Genomic DNA, 13499 nt, shown 5'->3' with positions numbered 1-13499 from the left:
CTATCAGAAAGTCCTGACTTCTCAGAAAAGAATATCATCCTGGGCAGATAAACTGACCCTGTTAACAGCCTATCAGAATAGAGGTGTATGGACAGTGGCTCCCAGCCAAATAGAGAGGGTGGAGAGAGTGAAGTCACGGGAAAGAATTGGGACAAGAATTAGAAACGTATTGTCAGTTCCTGGAAAAATGCTGTTATCGGAGTCGGGATCCTTGTCAAGACTCCACTGAATTGAGTGAGACTTAGACCCTAGCTTGAACTAGCAATAAAGGGTGCCTTGCATTTGCATCCTCATGTCTGGTCTGGTCAATGTGAAACGTGAAACTCCCTTCCCGGGACATAACAAAATTCAAAACTATATTTATCGTTATTATTCAAAATAATTTTATTTGGGGGGCAGGACCAACAATCACTAGCTGCCATATTGCCAAAATATTATGCTTCTGAAATATCTTGATGTGGATTCTGCATGTAAAGTAAGCAGGCTGCCTTACTTGTGCCACTCACGGCAGAAGCCCTTTTTAAAAATATATTTTTACAGATTTACTTTCCATTTTTCTAGATACTGAAATTGAAATACCAGAGTCGAATAATGCATCACTAGTGACATGGACTCAGAAAGGTATATAATGCTCTTTAAAATTCTAATAATATTACAATTTATGTTTTTTCTTTTTTTTTCCACGAAAGATTTTATAATAGTAAGGCAAAGATCTCTCATTTTAATACAAGTGTCTATAGACTAGTGTCAATTGATTATTTTGAAGTTGTAATAAGAATATACATAGAGTACTTTACAGAATATTTTTTATATTTATACTTTATAATAAAAACATGCTTTAGGATACTAAAAAACCTTATTGGAAATGTAAATAATATTTTGAATTTTGTTAACACAAATACAGAGGGAGCTGTGACTTCATTTTTTTTAAGTTTTGAAATATTTTTCCACTCAATACTTTTATTGTTTTCCTTAGGACTGGAGCAATAGCCCAGCGGGTAAAGCATTTGCCTTGCCCGCTGCCAACGTGGCTGACACAGGTTTGATTCCTCCTCCCCTCTCAGAAAGCCCTGCAAGCTACCAAGGTTATCCTCCTGCAGGGCAAAGTCTAGCAAACTTCCCGTGATGTATTCAATATGCCAAACACAGTAACAAGTCTCACAATGGAGATGTTACTGGGCCCACTCAAGTAAATCGATGAACAATGGGAGGACAGTGCTAGAGTACTAGTAAAATTAATTTAATCTGTCTGCTCTTCTCTCTCTGTCCATATTCTTCTTAGAATTAGTATCCTCCCTCAATAATACTATTTTAATTTGCACACAATTTTATTGCATATTATTCTAAAAGTGATGGTGAAATTATTCAGCCTTGGAAACTGTTTATTTGTGACTAATGTAGATACATAGAATGGGAATTTTGAGTGAGGTATTTGTCTTATATTGACATGTAAATTAAGGGATGAGAAACTGACCCTTACTGGGAGTGTTTGCATGAGACTTGTGCATTGTATGTATCACAACCTGACAGTGCACAGTATGGAATATACAAACATGTTTTTACCTATACACATGTGGTAGATCCATTTGATATTCGTAATTCAACTTTTCTATTAATAGCTCAAGGTAACTCTCTGGTGTCTCATTGTGCTCGTTGTCCTCCTGAGGGATTTACATATTCCAACAATTGCTATTATACGACGGATGAAAAAATGTCATGGATTGAGAGTGTGATGGCCTGTGCTTCTCACCAGTCTAACCTGCTTTATATAGAAAGCGAAGAAGAAATGGTAAGAGTTTAATGTTTCGACCACTTTACAAAAGATATTTCAGTTATTACTTATTCATCTTTGCATATTTTATTGTATATTTTATACACTCCACAGACTGACTTTTTTTTTTTGCTTCTTGGGTCACACCTGGTGATGCACAGGGATTACTCCTGGTTCATGCACTCAGGTATTACTCCTGGCGGTGCTCAGGGGACCATATGGGATGCTGGGAATCGAACCCGGGTCAGCTGCGTGCAAGGCAAATGCCCTACCCACTGTGCTATTTCTCCAGCCCCCACACAGACTGACTTTTAATATTTCAGTCATGCTTTTTTCTTTCATGTCATAATGCACTTTTATCATTCTTATTTTTTCTCTAGAACGACATGTTTTTCACAAATGCTTTTAAGCTTTTCATTACATTAAAGCTAATTAATGATTATAATATTTCTCATATTACAGTCATTTATAGTCATTTAAGTGGATTTAATTAGTTTTAAATGAATCAAGTATTGTGTGTTTTTAAGTGCAATAAGAAATTAGCACATTTTCTCAGTCTGCCAGTGACATAAGAAAACCTCATGTTTCAAAGAAGGCAATTCTGTCAGTCACTCTCTTATCATCAAAATGTCAAATAAGAATCTTGGATAGTGAAAGCAAATTATGAATACTATGTTCATAATGATATATTTATAAATATTTTACAAACTTTATGAAAATAGATTTTATAAAGTAAATAAAAATTTAAAAAACACCAAGTTGGTAGAACATAGAATTCTTTTTCCACCTTATTTCAGATTTTCTTCCTACCCCACCTTCTCAGACAACCATAGATCTCTCATCATTACCTACTACTTTGTCCTTTCACTGTGCTTTCTCTGTGCATTAATTTTTTCCTAATGTGGACATATGCAAAATCTTCTAATTGTCTTTTTTCCTTCAGACATTTCATATAGAATAATTCCATGGAACTCATTTTATTTTGTTTGTAAATATTAAAGTTCCATTTTTTTAAAATAATTATGCTGCATATGTGGTTAAGTGTACGACATCTAATTTACCTGGTCATATTTGCGGTACACTTCAGTTGCTCATTTTTAGTTATTTTAAATAATATATATCAATAAACTTGGGAGAATATAAACTTTGTGTTAATGTTTTATATTCTTTATGCTGATATGCCGATGTGAGATTACTAGATAATTCAGTATGAGTCTCTTTAGTTCTTGGAGGTAATAATACAATAAAGCTTTAATTATTGTTAGTTTGTAGTATAGATTAAAATTAAGAAGCAAAATAAAATGCTTAGTAGGTCTTCTCTCTTAGACTTAATTCTATCTTATATCTTAACTCTTAGAATTTCCATATCTATATCATTTTTTTATGATTCTATGTAAGCATTAGTACTTTTTGTCCTAGGTAAAGGTAAAGGTAAAAGGTAAAGGCCCTCCCGTTGATCGTCGATTTGCTCGAGCGGGCCCAGTAACGTCTCCATTGGAGACTTTGTTGTTACTGTGTCTGGCATATCCAATACTCTCGGTAGCTTGCCGGGCTTTCCGAGAGGGGCGGAGGAATCGAACTCGGGTCGGCCATGTTGGCTGCGTGCAAGGCAGACGCCCTACCCGCTGTGCTATCGCTCCAGCCCCTGCTATGGCCATACTTTTTGTCCTATGTCCTAAAAATGTAATTGTTGGTGCTAAAAAGGTGGTACAGCAGATAAGATGCTTGACTTACACTGCACGTGATTTACTCAGCACCACAAAACCAAAAAATCTTTACATTTTTGTAATTTTTAATGAAATTGTATTAAATTTACATGTTGCTTTAAGTAAAATGGTAGTTTTAATATATAAATATTCACGATCTGCATACAAGACTATCTTTTCACCCATTTTGTTTATGTAGGAAGTCTTGAGAACTTTAAGGTATCCTGATTCTATCTTCAGAAATTAATTCCTGGCAGATCTTTGAGGACTGTATGTAGTTCTGAGATTATAGTGGGACTGATTCATGGGATTCAAGCATCTTAACCACTATAATCTCTCCAGTACAAAGTCCTACATCTTTTAATGTACTTTTCATTGTCATTAAAATAGTGTCCCATATTAATTTCATAAGTTTTTTCATCACATTTTATGCATTTATCCCTCTGGTTAATTGTTGTATTCAATTGTAAATAGGATTTAAAAAACACTTTTATTACTATAACCATTCATTTTCTATGCCCATTGAATGCTTCTGTAGATTTTAATGAAGTCTTTTAAGACTATTGAATAATGCTATCATATAATTTGCACATAAGAATGGATTGAATACTTCTCTGAAGGGGATGTTTGGGTAATACCCAGTGGTGCTCAGGGATTACTCCTAGCTCTGTGCTCAGGGATCACCCCTAGCTGTGCTTCAGGACCTTTGTAATGACCCAGAGATTAACCTGGGTCAACTGCATTGCAAGGGAGTATCTTCATCTCTCTTACCCTACTTTAATTCTTATTACTTTTTTGTTTATTTATTATGTGTTTTCTATTTGATCTGGTTAATACATTTACTATTCAAATAAATAAAAGCGGTAATGATAGACCATTTCATCTTATTCCCAATATTAATAGGAAACTTAAATTGAAGAGAAAAATGGGGCCAAAGAGATAATACAAAATGACTTTTTTCATGACTTTTCAGCAAAAGTCATGCACATATACTGCTCAGGTTCAATCTCATGGTTCACTGAGCATTGAAGGGATCAGTCTGGAGGCCTCAGGGCATTAGATAATCCTTGGTCCCACAGAACCTAAGTAGTATCACACCCTAAGGCTCTCCCAGTGATCTGCCCAATCTATTTAGCTGAGCATATTTGGGAGGGGCCTTCAGAATTCCTGAGCATTATCTTGGAATTCCCCTATGAAAAATAAACAACAAAATAAAACATTGTGACAATGTTGATTTATACGACTTTATATTAGACTTGTAATTGACATGATATAGGATGTTATAATACGACTTATTCTAAACGTTTATGCACATTTGGAACATTTGGAATACAGTATTACCACACCTATCATCATCAAGCCAATGTATGTCCAGCACAATCCGCTAGACCATTTTCAACAACTCCTTCCCATGTGGTGACATAAATTTACATTATTCTTCTTTAGAAAGGATTTCTGTTCATATATGATTCTATTTATACACATACATAGATCTGTTACTTTTTCACTTACTATTATCAATGGTTGCTTTGGTGTTGGGATTACTGAATTTGAATTTACATATTGTATATACATTTTTAAAAAAAATCTGAATTTTCTAAAAATAAAAACATATTAAATTCACTGCTGCAATTCTAATAAAGATTATTCAAAGTGTTTTCTGATATGCAAATGTGCACAGACATATTAATTTAATCGTATTTGTATTTGGTGTATTTTTCAAAAAAATCTTTTTACTTTTAAACACTGAGTTTTTACTCGCTATATCTAGAGTATGTGTTTTTATTGTTCCTAGGTATGTACCTTCTATCAAAATTTTATTTTGTTACATATATTATGATATCGAAGGTTAAATATATGACTTAATATTTACAAAACAATGGTCTTAGAACTGAGCCGTATTCTCAGATGGTACCATTTTCTAAAAAAATATCTAATTAGCAATGATCTTGTCAAATGCTTTTACAACATTACAGATAACAACATACAAGTTTTGTCATATTGATCACTGATACACATTATAAATGATAGGGTAATTACAATAATTTTCAGAAAAATAGAGAGGATCACAGAGGCACTGTGAACAATTATATGGCAAAAAATTTGTGTGGGTTGAACCTCCCTTGAGTTTCTGGAAGAAACTTTCTTGACAATGATATGTGATCCTTCAAAAACACTGTTTAATTTGAAAAATAGTGCTTTTTTGAGAACTTTTTCATCTCTCTATATAATAAATACTGCTATTTTGTGTGATATACTGGTCTTTTTTTCATTATCAGGGTAATGATGATCCTATAACATTACTTGGAATCATTCCCTTCTTTTCTTCTTTGTTTGATCAATTTATCAGTCCTTTTATTTTTTTAATTTAAAGAATGAGGTGGAGGTGTGGCATAAATTTGTTTTTGAAGATTTAAATATTTGGTAAAATGTGCTGGTCAAAATTGGAATTATAAATGAGAGTGGCCTCCCTGAGACAAGTCTTAGGTAGCTTGGTGTTGTGAAGCAAGCATGTTTAGGTCCTCTTCTGTCCTCCTCTGTAGGGTGGTGATCAGACACCTTGTCTTTGTTGTTCCATAACTCTGGAGACAATGTTTTGCCTTGCTCTTTCAGAGCCTGTTAACTTTTGCATTAGAATTTTAACTAATAATATTAGAAGCAGAGACTAACAAAGAGAAGTATGTCTGTGACATCTTGTACAGATTGCTGAACAACTCCAGTAAAGAGAGATTTTCCTTTGCTTTATCTTGCTAAGAATGGGACCACTTGGTTTAGAGATAAGGCTAAGATATGGTCTTACAGCCTTGCAGGAAACCAATCCTGGTTGACCCCTGGGAGTACATATGTCCCCCAACTACCCTGAGGAGTGATCTCTGAGCACAGCTGGGTGTAGTCCAAAAACAAAGAAACAAAAGAATAGGATCAGGGCAGAAATTTGCATTTTGGGCATCTCGTTCTTATGTATTTTCTCACTGCCAATCCTTTGTGAAATCTTAAGTTAGTTTCTTTATAAAATTAAACTGAGTAAAACTATAAAACTTAAAGTGAATTTGTGTCAGTATCTGGAGAAATGAATGTCACAGTCACAGTCCTCCCATTGTTCATCGATTTGCTTGAGAGGGCACAAGTAACGTCTCCATTGTGAGACTTGTTGTTACTGTGTTTGGCATATTGGATAGGTCATGGGGAGAGCGTGGGCAACATACTTTTTGTAGCTTGCTGGGCTCTCCAAGAGGGCCCGAGGAATCAAATCCCGGTCGGCCTCATACAAGCAAATACCCTATCCACTGTGCTATCGCTCCAGCCCAATGTCACAGTATATAGAAATATAATATTTATTGTGTTCTATCAGTGTAAATAAGCTATATGCAAGTCATTTTTCTTGTAAAATAAAAAAGAGACCCAGGCCTAATTTTAAATATCTAAAAGTTTAAATCAAAAGCAGATGTTGAAAAAATTTGGGGCAATGTGGAAAGAATTCATATTTTCTACTTCTGTCAAATAAAAATATAGCATCGCTTTTTCATTTTTTAATTAGGAGTTCTTTGAAAAAACAACTTCTTGCATCTTTAATGTAACAAAATTACTCATCACGGACATTATATATTTTCAAATAGAAAGTACTGGCCTCCATATTACCTTCGACTTGGGTTGGAATATTTCGTAACAACAGACAACAGCCATGGGTCTCAATAAACGGTTCAGCTTTCAAACTAATGTAAGTTTTTTTGTTTGTTTTAACTATTTTAACTGTATAGAGAAAATATAAGATTTCATAGTAATCTTAGTTAATTTGTTAAATTATCACGATCACGACCATCCTGTTGTTCACCGATTGCCTCGAGCAGACCCCAGTAACGTCTCCTTCATCCTAGCCCTGAGATTTTTTAAAAAGTACCATATTGAAGGCTCTTCCAGGGTTAGGAGAATGAGACCCATCATTGTTACTGGTATTTGGCATATTGGGTACACCACGGGGAGTTTGCCAGACTCTGCTGTGTGGGCAAGTTACATTCGGTAGCCTGTAAACTATAGAATGAAGAAAATATTGTTTGTTAATGATTTTTATATAAATATTAAAGTATGAAGTTGTTGTTTTTCCAAAACCAAATTTTTAAAAAATAGTCTGCTTTCCACTTTCATTACATTAGTTTATTCCTTTTGTTTATTTTTTTAAAATTTTTATTAGTGAAACACCGTGAGGCACAGTTGTAGACTTACAAATTTTTGTGCTTGCGTTTCAGTTATACAATGAACGAATACCCATCCCTCCACCAGTGCCCATTCTCCATTATTTACATTTTTTTAAAAATTTTACACAGAAAATGTTACTGTGTGGTCTGTTGCCCGCTAAAAAATGACAACATATTTATGCATTTTTTCCATTTTAGGATTAAAGAATATCCAGCTGAAGAACGCAACTGTGCTTCATTATTCTTATCTAGACTCAATGCACAGTTTTGCAATTCTCCAATTTCATATTGTTGCAAGCATAAACTTCAGAATTAGTATAGCTGTATATGGATTTTATTAAATAAGATGATAATCATAAAGAGAATAGCAGAATATCTACACATTCTTATGACAATCATTTTGCATTTAATAATGAACTTACCAAATAGAATTGAAATGTACAAAAACAAAGTTTTTGTAATTACCGTAAAGTTTTCATTCGTGCCTTTTCTATTTTAGTGAAATTATTTCTATATTTTATCACAAGTATGAGGATTATTTTAATTTTTTGCTATATTTTCTTGTATTAAAATAATTCCATAATATTCTCATTTCATACTATATTTTATAAACAGTGGTGGTAATTTTTATTGTTAGAAAAATTTCTGTAAATCTACGACTATCCTGCATTACTCTTGAGCATGACTTATGTGATTGAGTAACCAATCTTAACTCTTTAAATTTTATTTTATTTTTGGTTTGGGGCCAAACCGGTGGTCCTCAGAACTTTCTCCTGACCTTGCACTCAGGGATCATCCTGGCAGTGCTCTGTGGATCACACTAAATTGGGCAAGCGCGCTACCTGCTATACTATGGCTCTGGCCCCTTTTCACTTTAAATTTTATTTAATTAGCTTCAAATGAAATTTGAATACCTACTCTTCAGATGATTGATCTTGGTTAGTGTCTGTTGCAGTTATACCACAGATCTGTAATGTTATAGTAATATTCTACGAACTATGAATTTATACTAAATATAAAATGTTTGTGAACATACAAGATTATTTTACTTGTGTATATAATATATGCATAGATTTGTTACTATAATACCATGTTATGATTTTTTGTATTGTATCTGTATATACAGCACACATTTGTGTGTAATATCCTGATAGATTGGTTTGTTTTATAAGCAGTAAAAATTGTTTACTTCTCTATTTCTGATTACTTTATTCATTACTTTTGCAAATCTGTTATTTGATTATGTTCATAAGTCTCTCATGAACCATTGAAAATAAATTGCACACTGTACTGAGTAGTACAATGTCTTAAATATCATCTGTTTTAATTCACTACTGTTACTATTTTATCTTTAAATTTTAATACATATATTTTAATATTTCAATTTATATTATTTTATTCACTCGTTACTCATGCAATTGCTTTTTTGACATTGCATTCAGTTTTATGTCATCAGCTTTTTATCTAAAATAAGTTCTTTTTTTGTTATTGAATCCCTATGAGATACGGTTACAAAGCTTTCATGTTTGAGTTTCAGTCATACAATGATCAAATACCCATCCCTTCACCAGTGCACATTTTCCACCACCAAAATCCCCAGTATGCCCCCGCATAGTAACCCTTCCCCTGTCTGTGTGGCAGACAATTGCCACAATACTCTCTCTCTTCTTTGATTACATTCAATATTTTGACACCAGTCTCACTATTATTATTTGAAGTTTCTCCATACACTGCCACTCAAAACTCCTGAAACAGCAATGCTAGACAATTTATTTTGTATTGCTTGTTATGAATAGCATAAAACGTTTCACAGCCGTGTACTCCTGAAATAGAGTCTGGAGAGATCTCTGCAGCGAGCTGCTCAGTTCCAAGATTCGTGTATGTGTGTGTGTGTGTGTGTGTGTGTGTGTGTGTGTGTCTGGACAATGGTCGCGTAGGAGTTTAGTAGGTAGCCGGCGGTTTGTGGGCATTATCTCAGGGTCCCAACGGGGCTGGAGGAAGGAGAGGGTTCAGCTCTCTCCTTGTCCTGTGAGGTCTGGAATTTGCCATTACTACTCCTGAAAACCTGGACTCTTTATGCTGATATACAAAAACAAGATTACTAGATCATGCAGTATCTCTCTCCTTAGATCTTTCAGGTAAGTCCATACTGTTTTCCAAAATGGTTGTGCCAGTGTATATTCTTGTTACATTCCCATTATAAGATCTTTACTTTCCCTCAATCCTTTCAACACTTCTTATTACTTCTACAAAAGTCGCTCATTCTCACAGGTGTGACTTCTTACTGTACTGTTAATTTGCATTTTCTGAAAATGAACTTTTTATTCCAGTACAATACAGTTCCATTTATTGTCACTTTGGATTATAGATTAAAATCAGGGTGCAAACTGCTTTCATATTTTTTCTATCTTGGAATTTCCATAACTAAGATTTTTTATGAGTCTATATAACTATTAGTACTTTCTGTCCTATCTCCTTAAAACTGTAATTGTTGGTGCTAAAGAGGTAATAGAGCGGCTATGATGCTTGATTCACGATACACATGATTTATATGGGTTCAGACCCCAATATCACACATGAGCTTCTTGAGTACAAGGGAAGACTAAGTTCTGGGCATAAAGACAAAAAAGTTCACATTTTTTTAAATTATTAATGAAATTGCATTAAATCTACATGTTGCTTTCAGTAAAATGTAGTGTTGATATATACATTTTCACTGTCCATATACAAAAATATCTTTTCATAGTTTTTGTTTGTGAAGAAAGTCTTGAGCATTTCAAATCTGCTGACTCTGACTCTGTGCTCAAGATCCTGGCACATCTTGGGGGACCATATGTACTGCTGAGATTGAAGTGGGGCCTGATACATGCCATTCAGGTATCTGAACCACTGTCCAATCTCTCCAGTTTAAGGTCCTTATGTTTTTTCCTTGTCATTCAATAGAGTCCTGTAATAATTTTTCATCACATTTTATGCATTTGTTTCTCTGGTTAATTATTCTATTCAATTATAAATAAGGCTTCTTTTTGAATTTTCATTTTTGTAACCATTAATTTTCTATGCTAACTGAATTCTATAGATTTTAATGATATCTTTAAGGCTGTTTAAATATACTATCATATGATTTGCACATGATGATGGATTGAATTCTTTACTGAGGAGGGAGATTTGTGAGAATCTGAATGGTGTTCAGGGATTATTCCTTGCTCTGTGCTCAGGGATCACCTGTAGCTGTGTTTGGGGACCTTTGTGATGTCAGGGATCTAACAGAGTCAGCTGCTTTACAAGCGAGTTCCTTAAACTCTCTCATTTGACTTGAATTCTTATTACTTTTTACTTGTTTAATGTGCTTTCTACTTGATTTGACTAGTACTTCTAATATTCAGCTTAACAAAAGTGGTAAGAATAGATGTTTACCTTCTTACCAATTTTAATGTAAAAGCTTACATTTAAGAAAATTTGGACCAGAGATATAGCACTGGGATTTCAGATAAGTAATGCACATGTACGCCCCGGGTAAAACCACAGAGTTAACCCAGCATTGAAGGGTTCAGCCTGGAGGTCTCTGGGCACTTGATAACCCTTGGTCCCATAGAATCTGAGCAACATAACAGCCAAAGGCAATCCCACTGATCTGCCCAATCTACTTGTCTGAGCATTCATGGAAGGGGCCTTTGGGATTCATGTCCACAGCTTGGGATGCTCCCATCAAAAGTAAGTAACAAAATAAAACATTTTTATTGTGACAATGTTGATTTATATGACATGTTTGATTTATAAATAACATATCTGACTTTATGTGCAACATTATAATAGACTGTTTTCCAAGAGTTTATACACATTTGGAATACAGTACTGTCATAACCCTCCGATCACCAACAGGCCATATAGTTCAGCACAATTCATTATATCATTCTCACCAAATCCCTTCCATGTGATGATCTAAATTTTCATTATTCTTCTTTAGAAAGCCTTAGCTGTAGCGATAGCACAGCGGTAGGGCGTTCGCCTTACAAGTGGCCAACATGGCCGACCCGAGTTCGATTCTTCCGCCCCTCTCGGAGAGCCCGGCAAGCTACCAAGAGTATTCGATATGCCAAACACAGTAACAACAAAGTCTCCAATGGAGACGTTACTGGGCCCGCTCGAGCAAATCGACGATCAACGGGAGGGCCTTTACCTTTAGCTGTTCATATATGATTTTATTATAAATATATATAGTTCTATTATTTTTCACTTTTAGCAACAGTTGCTTCAGTGTTGAAATATTAATTCAATTTACATATTTTATGTATATTTGGAAAATTATAATTTTCAAAAAAATAAGCATACACACATAAAATTCATTGTTACAACTCTAATATAGATTATAGATTATTCAAAGTGTTTACTGATACGAAAAGGTGCATAGACATATTCATTTTATCGTATTTGTATTAGTGTGTTTCTCAAGAAAAATCTTTTCACTTTTAAATACTGAGTATTATTAAGTACTAGCTAAGTATGTGTCTTTATTATTCCTAGATACATCCTAGATACATCATTAGAAGTGTGTTTAAATGAATATAAATAATACCAGCATTATTCTTAGGTCCTTCAATATGCATTTAATCATATGATGGAAATCTCTTCAGAGATATTTCTTGAGCCAAGGGTTTTTTGATCTACTTAAACTATACATCTTTGTTTGAGAATCTTTCAGAACAGAAAGCAATTAGTTTTCTATTTATTTTCTGGCAGCTATGGGTATAGCTCAGAGGACTATAGAATTTTCTTTGCACATAGGAATTCTAGGTTTTGTCCTTGGCACCACAGGAGACTGCCCAAAAAAAAAGTTGCTTTCCTCTCGGACATGCATGTGAGCATGAGGACCACATACTGCCGCCACCACTTCCCACACCACTGCCTAGTGTTCCTGTTGCCCAGGCAACAGGTGCAGTCTGACCTCTGTTTCTAAAATTGATTTTTCTGTGTTCTCAACTGCCAGTGCTTCTTACTTGCTCAGTCTCCTTTGTTTCATGTTTTATCACTTAACCACATAAAATGTAATGTTTCTCTGATATTTTATATCTGTAAAAATCCTGACTTTTTCTTAGTACTTCTTTTAGTGTCCAGTCATGTGCAGTAGGTCAGAGAGAGGATCAGAGTTTAACTTTGCTGTAGATAAAATAACTAAAGGATTCGGGGCTGATGAGTGGTACAGACTGGATGGCTCTTCCCTGGCTTGTCACTGACCCAGATTCGATCCCTAGTACCCAATATGGTCCCCTAGGAGTGATCCATCAGTGCAGAGCCAAGAGCAAGCTCCATGTGGCTGACCCAGGTTCTATTCCTCTGTCCCTCTCAGAGAGCCTGGCAAATTACTGAGAGTATCCCACATGCTGGTTAGAACCTTGCAAGCTTTCGTGGTGTATTCGATATGCCAAAAACAGTAACAATAAGTCTCACAATGGATATGTTACTGGTGCCTCTTGAGCAAATCGATGAACAATGGGAGGACAGTGCTACAGTGTTGCATCCCTTCTATCAATATTTTATTTTATTGTGTATATAAATACAAATATATATATGTATATATACATATACATATATAGCTACATTTGGGATTGAATCCCGACTTCATATTTACAAAACAAGGACCCTACAACTGAACTGTATTCCCAGATGTCACCATTTTTAAAAAATTAACAACAAATTGGTAATGATCTTGTCAAATGTCTTCACAATATTATTGACAGTAATAGATCTTTTTTGTCTTTTTTTCATTCATAGCACTTATAAAAAAGAGTGAAATTTCTAATATACATGTACAAACCTATCGATATGGTA

At 34.5% G+C, this 13499-nt stretch overlaps 1 non-coding gene across 1 annotated transcript; it reads right to left on the bottom strand.

Moving 5' to 3' along the window:
- Positions 1-388: 388 nt before the first annotated feature.
- Positions 389-522, bottom strand: LOC130029352 (U11 spliceosomal RNA). Its single transcript, XR_008793317.1, has one exon. It is a non-coding gene; the product is annotated as a U11 spliceosomal RNA (small nuclear RNA).
- Between the last annotated feature and the right edge of the window lie 12977 nt (positions 523-13499).

The sequence above is a fragment of the Sorex fumeus genome, unplaced genomic scaffold (genome assembly GCF_029834395.1).
Source record: "Sorex fumeus unplaced genomic scaffold, SorFum_2.1 ptg000003l, whole genome shotgun sequence".
NCBI lineage: Eukaryota > Metazoa > Chordata > Mammalia > Eulipotyphla > Soricidae > Sorex > Sorex fumeus.
The sequence above is the reverse complement of the archived record's forward strand: the minus strand, read 5'-3'. Positions and strand labels throughout refer to the sequence as shown.